The 14627-nt window shown below is 36.9% G+C and overlaps 1 long non-coding RNA gene across 1 annotated transcript; it reads right to left on the minus strand.

The window, feature by feature from the left end:
• Nucleotides 1-274: 274 nt before the first annotated feature.
• On the minus strand, nt 275-11937 carry LOC136038213 (uncharacterized). Its single transcript, XR_010620152.1, has 2 exons — nt 11774-11937; nt 275-1454 (listed from the first exon to the last, which is right to left on the minus strand). It is a non-coding gene; the product is annotated as an uncharacterized LOC136038213 (long non-coding RNA).
• Nucleotides 11938-14627: the final 2690 nt, after the last annotated feature.

Here is a 14627-nt window from a genome sequence, read left to right on the forward strand (position 1 = left end):
AGAGGAATTAGGAGAGGAAGTTGGGTGGCTGCCGCCCCCCAACCCCCCCCCCCCCGCTTTTAAATCATTGTATAAAATAGAAAAAAAAAATAGATAGAATGAACGAAATGTTTCTTTTGCTCATAAGAAGCTAATATTCTTTTATCTCTCAAATGATAAGCAGTCCAGGTGTTAACAAAATTATACACTTTTATTTTGATCGCTACGTCCAAAAGCCTATAATAAAGAATTTATTCTAAAAATGCCTTCTCATATAGGAAACGTCTTTAGGTAATTATAGTAAATTATATATTATTTATCTTATTTAGCAACTATTTATATAAAATAAGTAAATATCCATGTTTCATTAAATCGAGAAAAACTTAAACTTCTTCAAAACATTTGAAAATTCACCTAAAAATTGGCAATGAGCACTTAAAGGCTATAAAATATATACTTAAAGCACATTTATATCACACTTATTTCGGACATCACTGAGGATTGCCCCAGTTGCAAAGTCCCCAACAGGGTCAAAAGTCAGTTCTTTTGGACATGTATCTTACAGCTCCCGTCAACTCGTGCATTTCTGGAATGGAGCTGGATTCTTATGATGCTTGCAGTCATTCTCGCCGTGCCAAGCTGATTATTTTGATGTACTTGAATGTTGATATTTGTAACTTTTAAGAATTTCAAAAATTAACATGGGACTATTAGACTATTAGGACTATAAGAAGACTATTAGGAGAGGCAAACCCCCCGCTTTTAAAGACTCTTTTGTACAGGTTTAATTTTTTTTCATATTAATTCTGTACGTTTTTCTACAATCCATGGTGGATGTAATTTAATAATTCCTGTACTCCTCGTACAGGAATTAGGAGAGGACCCCCCCCCCCCGCTTTTAAATCATTGTATAAAATAGAAAAAAAATAGATAGAATGACCGAAATGTTTCTTTTGCTCATAAGAAGCTAATATTCTGTTATCTCTCAAATGATAAGCTGTCCAGGTGTTCTCAAAATTTTTTTGATGTTGTGAAAAAAAACCGCCCGTAAGGGACTTGAACCCTTGACCCAAGGATTAAAAGTCCCACGCTCTACCGACTGAGCTAATCACTTGCATGTGTGTAAATATAACTTCTCAATAACTTTTAAAAATTTCAAATTAACATGGGCTCTTATGGAGAGAAATGCGTTAATTAAGTAGCTAATGCGTGGTTTCTGGAAAACAGGGAAGTAGTTATCGGATCGAGCTGAAATTTCGCGGATAAGCTCCTGGGCCGTAGGGGACCTTAACTTGTGAATTTCAGCCCGATCGGACAACGTTAAAAGGGGGGGGGGTGGGGTGGGGTTGGGGGGTCGAAACTTTCGGGGAGTTAAGATTTTCCTACGAAACTTTCCAGGAAAATTACTCGGAGAATTCCGCATCAAATGAGTCTTCGTACACCCAGATCCGATGTCGGATGTGACCTGTAGGCGTCTAGAAAAAAAAAGAAAATGAATTTTAAGTGGCTATGCGTGGTTTCTGTAAAACAGGGAAGGAGTTATCGGATCAAGCTGAAATTTCGCAGATAAGCTCCTGGGCCCTAGGGGACTTTAACTTGTGAATTTCAGCCCGATCGGACAACGTTGAAGGGGGGCTGGGGTTGACGGGTCGAAACTTTCGGCCAGATTTTCCCCATGAAGGAAAAGTTGGAGGGGGATGAAATTTTGCAGGTTTCTTAGTTGGAGCTCGGGCTACGAAATGCATCTCTCCCCTTCCCTCTGCGACCACTGGAACCGAAGATCGCTTAACATTGTCGTGGGTCGCCTCTTTATAGAGGCACGAGTGTGCCTCCTTGATGACTCCAAAAGCTATATCGCTCCTCCTTAAAGCGCTCGAAATCGAGCAGCTCGGGCAGCGGTTTCTGTAAACTATGATGCCATACCCTGGAACGAATCAAATGTCGTTCTGACGTGACAACCATGCCAATTTTTTTACAAATGTATGCGTCCCCCTCTATCAGGAGTTATCGACACTCGTTTCTGAAAGAGCAAAGCCTTTAAGGGTAACTCGTCAAAAGTCCCCGACCTTTGCAGGGTAACCCCGAGCTGGGTACACCCCGAGATGGGCAAACCCCATCCAGAATACCTAAAAATGATCTTTTCCCAGTAATCCATCTTCTCCTGGAATAGCCCTCCAACACAGCTAATCCCTGAAATCCTTGCTTTAAACATGCAACATAATATCAAAAGTGGAAAATAAAATGAAGAAATCAACAGGAATATTGGCATATCATCATTGTTGATGGAGCTACGAAGATTGTGATAAAAAAATTAAACAAGCAAAAAAAGACATTGTAAAATGGCACTTTTTAGGTATGAATAGGTCCTAGGACATGCCAAAGGGCAAAAAATGATTTTGTTTTGATGTCTTTGGTACTTTAAGGGTAATTTCGAAATATTACAACTGAAAACCTTTTCTGAGCAAGTGCGAAACACACAGTGAAGTTTTTGCAAGTCACTTCTGTCACTTTTTTTTGTGCGTCCAAACGTCAGCTGTCAAACCATTAAAGCTCAAATTCCGTTTCGTTTCAAAATGTGCCGGCTATAAATTAAACAAAAAGGTGTCTTACGAGTAAGAGGATTAAACTCTTCAACTGACCGTCAAAAGATTATTCATTTAAAAAATAGAACGGTTAAGCTGTCCCTACACCAGCTAAGGCATGTACGAAAAACTCATTTTGAGACGGGGAGGGTATTTATATAACCAAGAGCTAAGAGCTCATATGGCACTTGTGACGAGGCTGGAAGACCCAAGAGCCAAGAACTCATATGGTATGAGCTCTAGAAAAATTCTAAGAATCAATAGATTGATTTAAAAGGAAAATCAGAGGCTTAATGTCGGTCGGGATTAAAAATAAGAGCTCTGAGTCACGAGGTCCTTCTAAATATCAAAATTCATTAAGATCCAATCACCAACTGGTAAGTTATAAATACCTCATTTTTTCCAACTTTTCCTCTCCCTTCAGCCCCCCAGATGGTCGAATCGGGGAAAAAGACTTTATCAATCAATTTGTGCAGCTTCCAGACAGGTCTACCAATTTTCATCGTCCAAGCACGTCCAGAAGCACCAAACTCACAAAAAACACTTAACTCCACCCCCTAACTCCCCAAAAGAGAGCGGATCCAGTACGGTTACGTCAATCACGTATCTACGACATTTGCTTATTCTATCCACCAAGTTTCATCCCGATTTCTCCACTCTAAGCGTTTTCTAAGATTTCCGGTTTCCCCCTTCAACTCCCCCCAATGTTAAAAGATCTGGTCGGAATTTGAAATAAGAGCTCTGAGACATGAGTTCCTTCTAAATATCAAATTTCATTGAGATCCGGTCACCCATTCTTAGTTACAAATACCTCAATTTTTCTAATTTTTCCAAATTAACGCCCCCCAGCTCTCCCAAAGAAAACGGATCCGTTCCAATTATGTCAACCACGTATCTATAGCTTGTGTTTATTCTTTCCATCAATTTTTAACCCGATCTCTTCGCTCTAAGCGACCCCCTATGTCCTATGTCTCCAAACCCCTATTTCCTTGAATCCGATTCGAATTGAAAATGGAGCATCTGAGACATAAGATCCCTCTATATATCAAGTTTCATTAAGATCCGATAACCCATTTGTATGATAAAGATACCTCAATTTTCACGTTTTACAAGTATTCCGCTTTCCCCCTCCATCTCCCCCAATGTCACCGGATCTGGTCGGGATTTAAAATGAGAGCTCTAATGCACAAGATCCTTCCAAATTTAAAATTTCAGTAAGATGTCATCACCCGTTTGCAAGAATTTCATTTTTTCTAATTTTTCCGAATTACAAAGCCCCCCCCCCTCAACTCCACCGCAGAGAGCAGATCCGCTCCGGCTATGTCAGTCACGTATCTTGGACTTGTGCTTTTCTTCCCACCAAGTTTTATCGTGATCTCTCCAATTTAAGCGTTTTCCAAGATTTTGCCCCCCCCCCAACCCCAACGACGCTGAATACGTTCGGGATTTAAAATGAAAGATCTAAGTCACGAGGTCCTTCTAAATGTGAAATTTCATTAAGATCTGATCACTCCTTTTACGCTTAAAAATACCTATTTTTTTCAAATTTGTCAAAATTAACCCCCCCCCCAACTCCCCCAAATAGAGCGGATCCATTCCGGTTACGTCAATCAAGTATATAGGACTTCTGCTTATCTTCCTCACCAAGTTGCATCCCGATCCCTCCACTCTAAGTGTTTTCTAAGATTCCCCCCCCAGCTCCTGCCAATGTCACCAGATCCAGTCGGTATTCAATATAAGAGCTCTGAGGCACGGCATCCTTCTAAATATCAAATTTTATTAAGATCTGACCACCGGTTCGTAAGTTAAAAATACCTCATTTTTTCTAATTTTTCCGATTTAACCGTCCCCCCACTCCCTCCCAGATTTTTGAATCGGGAAAACGACAATTTCTAATTTAATCTGGTCTGGTTTCTGATACGCCTGCCAAAGTTCATCGTCCTAGCTTACCTGGAAGTGCCTAAACTACCAAAATCGGGACAGACAGATAGAGCGACCGACATAATTTGCGATCGCTACATATCACTTGGTAGATACCAAGTGCCACAAAAAGGAGGTACTTGTGTATTATTCAGAACACAATCAATAAGTGAAGTTAGGTTCTTTGGTGAAAAAAACTACGATGCGAAGTTTGCTACGCATAGTGATAGAAGATAATGTCTGAAAATGGATTTTGAAATGAAGATTTGGGATTTGCCAGAGACTGAAAAAGAAGCAATTATATTTTTCCAGGATATGGGGTTGTTGCCCACAACAAAACAGTGCGTCAATGGACACACCGTGACTTTATACTCTTACGAAAAGGAACATTTTGGAAGTGTGAAAAAAGATTATGTTTGAAAAAAGTCAATTTGCATGTAAATACGTGGTTTGATGACAGTAGAATACACTTTATTACTGCAGTTCGTTTCATTTATCGCTGGGTTTACGAACTGACAAATGTTGCCTGGTTTGAACGAGAGCTAGGCATTTCTAAGGCAGTTTTTCTAATATAGTATTATATTTTCATCATATTTTGTTTTATTTCATTAACTTTATCAAAAATTTGGGCTATATATTTGCACATTAGGGGTGGGGGTGGGGTGCATTATATCAAATACCTAACTTAACCTAATCTGACCACATCTATACATCAAATATTTAATTAAAATGTACCTGCATCGTAGTTTGTCAAACAGTTCGTGGTAACGAACTGTAGTAAGGAGCTTAATAGTAAATGAAACTCTAAAAAACGAAGTTTTGATATTAAAAGATACTTCAAAAGAATCAGCTTTCATGCTGATTTTAAATATATAAGTTTCATCAAATTTAGTCTTTGTCCTCAAAATTTACGAGCCTGAGAAAATTTGCCTTATTTCGAAAAATAGGGGCAAACACCCTCTAAAAGTCTACGAATCTTAACAAAAATCACACTATCGCATTCAGCGTATCAGAGAACCCTATTGCGAAAGTTTCAAGCTCCTATCTACAAAAATGTGGAATTACGCATTTTTTGCCAGAACACAGATCACGGGTGCGTGTTTATTTGGTTTTGGTTTTTTTCCCAGGGGGCATCATACCGACCAAGTGGTCTTAGAATGTCGCAAGAGGGCTCATTCTAACGGAAATGAAAAGTTCTAGTGCCCTTTTTGAGTGAAAAAATTGGAAGGCACCTAGGCGCCCTCCCACGCTCATTCATCCCAAAGTCAACGGATCAAAATTTTGAGATAACCATTTTGTTCAGCATAGTCGGAAACTATAATAACTATGTCTTTGGGGATAACTTATTCCCAAAAAGTCCCCGGGGGGAGGGACTGCACGTTACAAACTTTGACCAGTGATTACATACAGTAATGGTTATTGGGAAGTGTACAGACGTTTTCAGGAGGATTCTTTTTGGTTTGGGGGGGGGTTGAGGGGAGAGGGCTACGGGGAAGGATCTTTCCTTGTAGGATTATGTCATGGGGGAAGAAAAATTCAATGAAAAGGGGGCAGTATTTTCTACCATTACAATAAAAAAAAACAATGAAAAAATAAACATGAGGAATTTTTTTTCAATTGAAAGTAAGGAGTAGCATTAAAACTTAAAACAAACAGAGATAATTACGCATATGAGAGGTTCTTCTCCTCCTAAATACCTCGCTCTTTATGCTATTACATAAAAAAAACTAGTTTTTTTAACTGAAAGTAAGGAGCGACATTAAAACTCAAAACGAACAGAAATTACTCCATATATGAAATGGGTTGTCACCTCCTCAACGCCTCGCTCTTCACGCTAAAGTTTTTAATTATTTTAAGAAGTAGAATCGTGGCAAAGAGTCAAACTTTAGCGTAAAGAGCGAGGGATTGCGGAGGTGATAACCCATTTCATATACGGACTAATTTCTGTTCGTTTTAAGTTTTAATGTCACTCCTTGCATTCAGTTAAAGAAAACTAGTTTTTTTATTTAATTTTTGAACGTTTTTGAATTAATGCATGTTTGATTTTGGCTCTCCGCACATAAATTATTAAAATGAAATTTGCGTATTAACTCTTTTTTTGACTAAATGGCTTTCTATTAGTTTTGATCTCAGACGATATTGAGAAATAAGGGGTGGGGAAGGAGGCCTAGTTGCTCTCCAAATTTTTGGTGACTTAAAAAGGCAACCAGAACTTTTGATTTTTAACGAACGCTTTCATTAGTAAAAAATATACGTAACTTAAGAATTAACTTACGTAACAAACTTTTATATTTTTTTTTTTTATTATGCATATGAGGGGGTTTGTCCCCTCGTTAATACCTCGCTCTTTACACTAAATCTTAAGTTTTGTCCCAATTCTTTAAGAATGACCCCTGAATCAGAAAGGCCGTAGAATAAATAGTTGAAATTACTAAAAATACTTTAGCATAAAGAGCGAGGTATTTATATCCTCCTAAATACCTCGCTCTTTATGCTAAAGTATTTTTAGAACCCTTCATATGCGTAATAATCTCTGTTCATTTTAAGTTTTAATGCTACTCTTTATTTTCAATTGAAAAAACTGTTTCATGTTTATTTTTTCATTGCTTTTTTTTATAGTAATGCTAGAAAATCCCACACCTTTTCATTGAATTTCTCTTCCCCCATGCCATATTCCTCCAAGAAAAGATCCTCCCACATAGCCCCCTCCCCTCAACCCCACCTCCAAACCAAAAAATCCCCCTAAAAACGTCTGTACACTTCCCAATAACCATTACTGTATGTAAACACTGGTCAAAGTTTGTAACTTGCAGCCCCTCCCCCGGGGACTGTGGGGGTATAAGTCATCCCCAAAGACATATATACTATGATTTTCGACTCTGTTGAACAAAATGGCTATCTCAAAATTTTGATCCGTTGACTTTGGGAAAAAATGAGCGTGGGAGGGGGCCTAGGTGTCCTCAATTTTTTTGGTCATTTAAAAAGGGCACTATAACTTTTCATTTTCGTTAGAATAAGCCATTCTAAGACCATTTGGTCGATATGATGACCCCTGGGAAAAAAACTAACAAATAAACACGCACCCGTGATCTGTCTTCTGGCAAAAAATACGAAATTCCACATTTTTTTAGATACGAGCTTGAAATGTTTGCTATAGGGGTGAATGCGATGGTGTGATTTTCGTTAAGATTCTATGACTTTTATATTTATATAAATTATTTAAAATTATTATATATCTTATATACTTAAAATCAGCATGAAAATTCGATTCGTTTGATGTGTCTTTTAGCATCAAAATTCCGTTTTTTAGAGTTTCGGTTACTATTGAGCCGGGTCGCCCCGTTCGTTACCACGAACTGTTTGAAAGTATTTTTAGTAATTTCAACTATTTGTTCTACGGCCTTTCTGATTCAGGGGTCATTCTTAAAGAATTGGCACAAAACTTGAGCTTTAGCGTAAAGAGTGGGGTATTAACAAAGGGACAAACCCCCTAATGTACATAATAAAAATATAAGAATATAGAAGTTTGTTACGTAAGTTAACTCTTAAGTTACGTATATTTTTTACTAATAAAAACGTTGGTTAAAAATTAAAAGTTCTAGTTGCCTTTTTAAGTAATCGAAAAATTGGAGGGCAACTAGGCCTTCTTCCCCACCCCTTATTTCTCAAAATTGTCTGATCAAAACTAAGAGAAAGCCATTTAGCCAAAAAAAGAATTGATATGCAAATTTCATTTTAATAATTTATGTGCGGAGAGCCAAAATCAAACATGCATTAATTCAAAAACGTTCAGAAATTAAATAAGAAAACTTTTTTTTTTAAACTGAAAGTAAGGAGTGACATTAAAACTTGAAACGAACAGAAATTACTCCGTTTATGAAAGGGGCCGTTCCCTTCTCAACGCCCCGCTCTTTACGTTAAAGTTTTTTACTGTTTAGTAAACTGTTTTTTTTTAAATTTAATTTCACGAAAGAACTTAATTTCACTTATTGAATATGTTCTGAATAATACACAAGTACCAAAAAAGGTAAAAGAGGCGAATTATTTGATAAACATTTAAGAGACTATGACAAATCGTAAAATCTTTAGATTGAAGAAGGAGGGTGGGTGTTGTTGCCCTGACTATACATCTGTGCTAAAGACACAACTATTGCTAATCTTACGATTCGCTCAAATGTAGGCTGAATACTGCTAGGAAATAGTGTCCTAACCTATTTATAGGCTATAAATAGCCTATTCAAAGCCTATATTAGAGTTCTAGCTAGAAATAGGGCCCAACAATAATCAAGCTAGATGTATAATTATTTATGAATTGCCGCTTGCAATAGCGTAGGCACAAATACATCTACTAGAAAGGTAGGGGAGTAGCTCCAGCATTTTATTGAGGAGGGGCGAGAGGGGTCTAAATCCAGAGACACAGGGGGCGTGGGCTCTAATATTTTTTCCAAATTGTTGGAAGGGGGCAATTGCCCCCTTGCCTTCCCCAAACTACGTCTTTGTAAAAAGGGCTTTAGGTCCTGGCTCAACGATATCTCAAGACGCTTGTGATCTTCTAATTAATCTCTGACCCTTTTTTTCTTTGTCTTTCCTGTTTTTTTTTTATAAATTCATAAAGAAAGATTCATGGTGAGAAAACCAACTGCCAGGGTCATAGGCTATCCAGGTGCGGGGGGGAGGTACCTGGTTCAAGCCACCACCCTGAAAGGTAGCTAGCAACCTAGTATCAGACTATCATGTCCCATATTAAAAAAAAAAATAGTCTATAACTCCTAAAACTAGAGTCAGATAAAAAAAAAAAAAAAAGACGCACATTATTACAACCACTTTGTCTAATACCCCTATATAGGAAACTAACTGTCCCTTGGCTTGAATAAAAAGGAAAACATACTCGTTTGAAAAACAAGAAAAGTGGCTGCAACCACCGTAAACGGGATTCTTTTTCTTTTCTTTTATAACACAGAGCTAGTTCACACCTATCATGAGGACAGTGCTTTTTGAAGAAGAGGGGATGGAGATAGATAGGCTTCTTCAAAATATCTTCCCAAGGCATAATTTAGGATCCTTTTTTTTAATTTTCATTCGCCAATGTGAACTCATGTAGCCCTAGGCTTAATTTCAGGGAAATAAATTGGGAGTGGAGACTTGGCTCTCAACCTCTCATCGACTTAAATCTGTTTTTTATCATTGCAACCCCCCCCCCCTAACCAACAACATCACTCACCCCTTGAAAAATCAAGCACGCGTGCCTGCCAAGGCAAGATAGCAAGATTTGCCAGATAGCAAAAATCCCATCATCTGGAATCTAGAGGAAGACTTTAAAGAATATCCAATGTAAAAAGAAGTTGGGGCGTCACTTTGAGTGTTATGGGCATTTGCTATCCCCTGGATTATTTTGCCCCTCCTAGATTTTGAAAAACCTCTTTTATCTTGTATATTCACTGAAAAGCAGCTGTTTTGGTGTTTTCATAGACAAAATTGAGAAAAATGACAAAAGCCCCCTCCCCTCTCTCTCTTTGATTTTGAAAAGTACGTCTCCCAGTACTAGTGCAGTGGTTGGCCTCTTCAGAAGGAAAGTCCTAGAAACGACTTTAAAAAATTCTAGGTAAAATTCTAGTTAATTGACTTCTTGCTATCTCAGAAAGGGTTGGGGTTAGGAAAATGAAACTTTCAGGGATGGGTCTACAGGCTAAAGTATGTCCTGGGAAGGTATTATAAAGTATCTACCTCCACTCCTTCTCCCTCTAGAGGGCCCTGAAATTTGCCTACATGACAGGTCTATATACCTATTGAAATTTTGACAAAACAACATTTTACCTTAATTTTCAGTTACTAGTTGCTTTTTCTCTGCCTTTAGTTCTGAAAATGCAATTCCTGTTATTGAGGAGAATTTTGAGCCAAATCAATGTTTTTTTTTTCAAAATTTAGGAAATGTATTTGAATATCTTTAAAACCTTATAAAATGGAATTGAGCAAAGTTATGAAGCTGAAAACAATTTTATTGGGTAAAACTGGTGCAAACAGTATTACTGGCTTTCATATAAAGTGAATACACAACTCAATGCCTTTTTTAATGCTGTTTACAAATATAATAATCGCTTCTACTGCAAATTCAGATTTAGGAACAGTTATTTTTTTTATTTGTTTGTGCTGTTGCACTGGTGATTTCTCTTCTCGTAATAATTCGATGTGCACAAACACATTAAAAAAAAAAAAAAAAAAAAAAAAACAGCAATGGTTAGTTTACGTATTTAATATATGCTATGCTTTACCCCCACCCCCTGATGTGCAAATATATAGCCCAAATTTGTTTCTAAACTATTACATATTTGTAATGTCCCCATATATAGGTCATTTTTAAGAGGTCAAGAGGTCAAAAAGTGCTTAAATCTGAATTTGCAGTAGAAGCAATTATTATATTTGTAAAGAGCATAAAAAAAGGCATCGAGTGGTACATTCACTTTATATGAAAGCCAGTAATACTGTTTGCACCAGTTTTACCTTCTGTTGTACTTCAATTAAGCAGAAGATCTATTTTGCAAGGTTTCACTTTTATAACACACAAATTTTTTAAGGTCATCAAAGGTCAGGGCCCTCTAGAGGGAGAAGGAGTGGAGGTAGTTGCTTCAAAATACTTTTCGGGGACACACTTTAGTCTGTAGATTCATCCCTGAAAGTTTCATTTTCCTAACCTAAACCCTTTCTGAAATAGCAAGAAGTCAATTAACTAGAATTTTACAAATTCTAAATTACTTACATAATTCTTAAAAGCGTTTCACTTCATTTCACCCCTCCCCCCATAATAGTCCAAATGATGTATTCTCCAAGTTTTCCATACTTAATTTTTTTCTTCAAACCGTAAACAAGCAACGTCGACGAAATCTAGCAACGGGAATATTTTTACCAGCGAGTCTGGTAAAATAGATATTTTTTTTAACCCAATAAAGTAAAAATTTTGCTATTAGGTTGTAGTGTTTAGTACAGAAGAGGTTACCAGCTAGACTACTACCAAATAATTGAGCTTTTTTTTACCCAAAATTATTTAAGTTCCTATTTTTTGCTTTTTTCTCATAGTTTATATGTAAATAGTCTAGTATTTTTTTTCATTCAAATTATTGAGATAGAAAAGAAATAGATTTACCTTTACAATCAGAATATGGAAATGAATTTTGTAATTGAATTCAGGATGAAGTTCTGATTCCAAAGGTAAACGATCTGAACTCACTAATCTGTGAGTAAAAAAAATTACCAATGTTCTATTTAATCTAAATGGACGAGAATTGAAATAGACTTACCAAACTTAACAGTTAAGCCTATCTTCTGTTATTCCAAAAGTTTAGTTTATCTGCCAATACGCACAAAAACACAATTCAATCAGCTAAATCACAGCTTTCAAATCAATAGAAAAAACTTCGGTAAAATTCTAGTTAAATGACTTCTTGCTATCTCAGAAAGGGTTTAGGTTATGAAAATTAAACTTTCAGGGATAAGTCTACAGACTAAAGTATGTCCTGGGAAGGTATGTTGAAACAACTACCCTCCACTCCTTCTCCCTCTAGAGGACCCTGACCTTAGATACCTTTAAAATATGTGTTTTATAAAAGTGAAACTTTGCAAAATAGATCTTCTGCTTAATTGAAGTACAACAAAATTGTTTTCAGCTTCACAACTTTGTTCAATTCCATTTTATAAGGTTTTAAAGATATGCAAATACATTCCCTAAATAAAAAAAAACCATTGATATGGCTCAAAATTCTGCTTAAATAACAGTAATTGCATTTTCAGAAATAAAGGCAGAGAAAAAGCAACTAGTAACTGAAAATTAAGGTAAAACATTGTTTTCTCAAAATTTCCTTAGGTATAGACCTGTCATGTGCCCAAATTTCAGGGCCCTCTACAGGGAGAAGGAGTAGAGGTGGGTACTTTAAAATACCTTCCCAGGATATACTTTAGCCTCTAGATCCATCCTTGAAAGTTTCATTTTCCTAACCTAAACCCTTTCCAAGATAGCAAGAAGTCAATTAACTAGAATTTTACCAAAACTTCATGCTCACAAAATGTAATAGTTAATATTCTTGAATATGTACACAATAAACAACTGAACAATCATTTTTTTCAGAAAACTTAAGAATATTCAAGTCCCTTCTGCGAAAATATTCAACCAAAACTAACCAAACGGCATACCAATGTTTGAAGCCTCTTGTTGTCTTTGACGGAACAGTGGAGGAATCATTCTGATTGGTTGATTCAGAAGAAATACGCGCCAAACTTTTTATTCTTTACTACTATAAACAAGAGCTAAGAGCTTATATGGCATTTGTGACGATGTCGGAAGAGCCAAGAGCCAAGAGCTCATATGGTTTGAGCTCTAGCAATTTCTAAGAATCAATAGATTGTATTAAAAGGAAAATCAGAGGCTTAATGCCGGTCAGGATTTAAAATAAGAGCTCTCACGAGGTCCTTCTAAATATCAAAATTCATTAGGATCCGATCGGCCACTCGTAAGTTAAAAATACCTCAATTTTTCTAATTTTTCCTCTCCCTTCAGCCCCTAGATGGCCGAGTCGGGGAAAAAAACTTTATCAAGTCAATTTGTGCAGCTCCCTGACACGCTTACCAGATTTCATCGTCCTATCACGTCCAGAAGCGCTAAACTAGCCAAAGAACTGAACCCCACCACCTAACTCCCCCAAAGAGAACGTATCGAGTACAGTTACGTCAATCACGTATCTACGGCATTTATAAGCGTTTCCCAAGATTTCCAGTTTCCCCCTCCAACTCCCCCCAATGTGAATGGATCTGGTCGGGATTTGAAAGAAGAGCTCTGACACATGAGTTGCTTCTAATTATCAAATCAAACAGTTCGTGGTAACGAACTGTAGTAAGGAGCGACCCGGCTCAATAGTAACCAAAACTCTAAAAATTTGAATTTTGATATCAATAGCTACATCAAAATAATCGCATTTTAATGCTGATTTTAAATATATAAGTTTAATCAAGTTTAATCTTACCCATCAAAAGTAACGAGCCTGAGAAAATTTGCCTTATTTAAGAAAATAGGGAGAAACACCCCCTAAAAGTCGTAGGATCTTAACGAAAATGACACCATCAGATTCAGCGTATCAGAGAACCCTACTATAGAAGTTTCAAGCTCCTATCTACAAAAATGTGGAATTTTGTATTTTTTGCCAGAAGACAAATCACAGGTGCGTGTTTATTTGTTTGTTTTTTTTTTTTTTTTTTTTTTTTCTTTTCCCCAGGGGTCATCGTATCGACCAAGTGGTCCTAGAATGTCGCAAGAGGGCTCATTCTAACGGAAATGAAAAGTTCTAGTGCCCTTTTTAAGTGACCAAAAAAATTGGAGGGCATCTAGGCCCCCTCCCACGCTCATTTTTTTCCCAAAGTCAACGGATCAAAATTTTGAGATAGCCATTTTGTTCAACATAGTCGAAAACCATAATAACTATGTCTTTGGGGATGACTTACTCCCCCACAATCCCTGGGGGAGGGGCTGCAAGTTACAAACTTTGACCAGTGTTTACATATAGTAATGGTTATTGGGAAGTGTACAGACGTTTTCAGGGGGATTTTATTTTGTTTGGGGGTGGGGCTGAGGAGAGGGGGCTATGTTGGAGGATCTTTCCTTGGAGGAATCTGTCATGAGGGAAGAAAAATTCAATGAAAAGGGCGCAGGGTTCTCTAGCACTACTATAAGAAAACAATGAAAAATAAACATGAAAACGTTTTTTCAAATGAAAGGAAGAAGTAGCATTGAAACCTAAGACGAACAGAGATAATTACGCATATGAGGGGGTATAAAAATACTTTAGCATAAAGAGCGAGGTATTTAGGAGGAGATAAATACCTTGCTCTTTATGCTAAAGTATTTTTAGTAATTTCAACTATTTATTCTACGGCCTTTCTGATTCAGGGGTCATTCTTAAAGAATTGGGACAAAACTTACGATTTAGTGTAAAGAGCGAGGTATTAACGAGGGTACAAACCCCCTCGTATACATAATAAAATATAAGGTTATGAAAGTTTGTTACGTAAGTTAATTCTTAAGTTACGTGTATTTCTTACTAATAAAAACGTTCATTAAAAATTAAAAGTTCTAGTTGCCATTTTAAGTGACCGAAAAATTGGAGG

The sequence above is a fragment of the Artemia franciscana genome, chromosome 17 (genome assembly GCF_032884065.1).
Source record: "Artemia franciscana chromosome 17, ASM3288406v1, whole genome shotgun sequence".
In the NCBI taxonomy this organism is placed as follows: Eukaryota; Metazoa; Arthropoda; class Branchiopoda; order Anostraca; family Artemiidae; genus Artemia; species Artemia franciscana.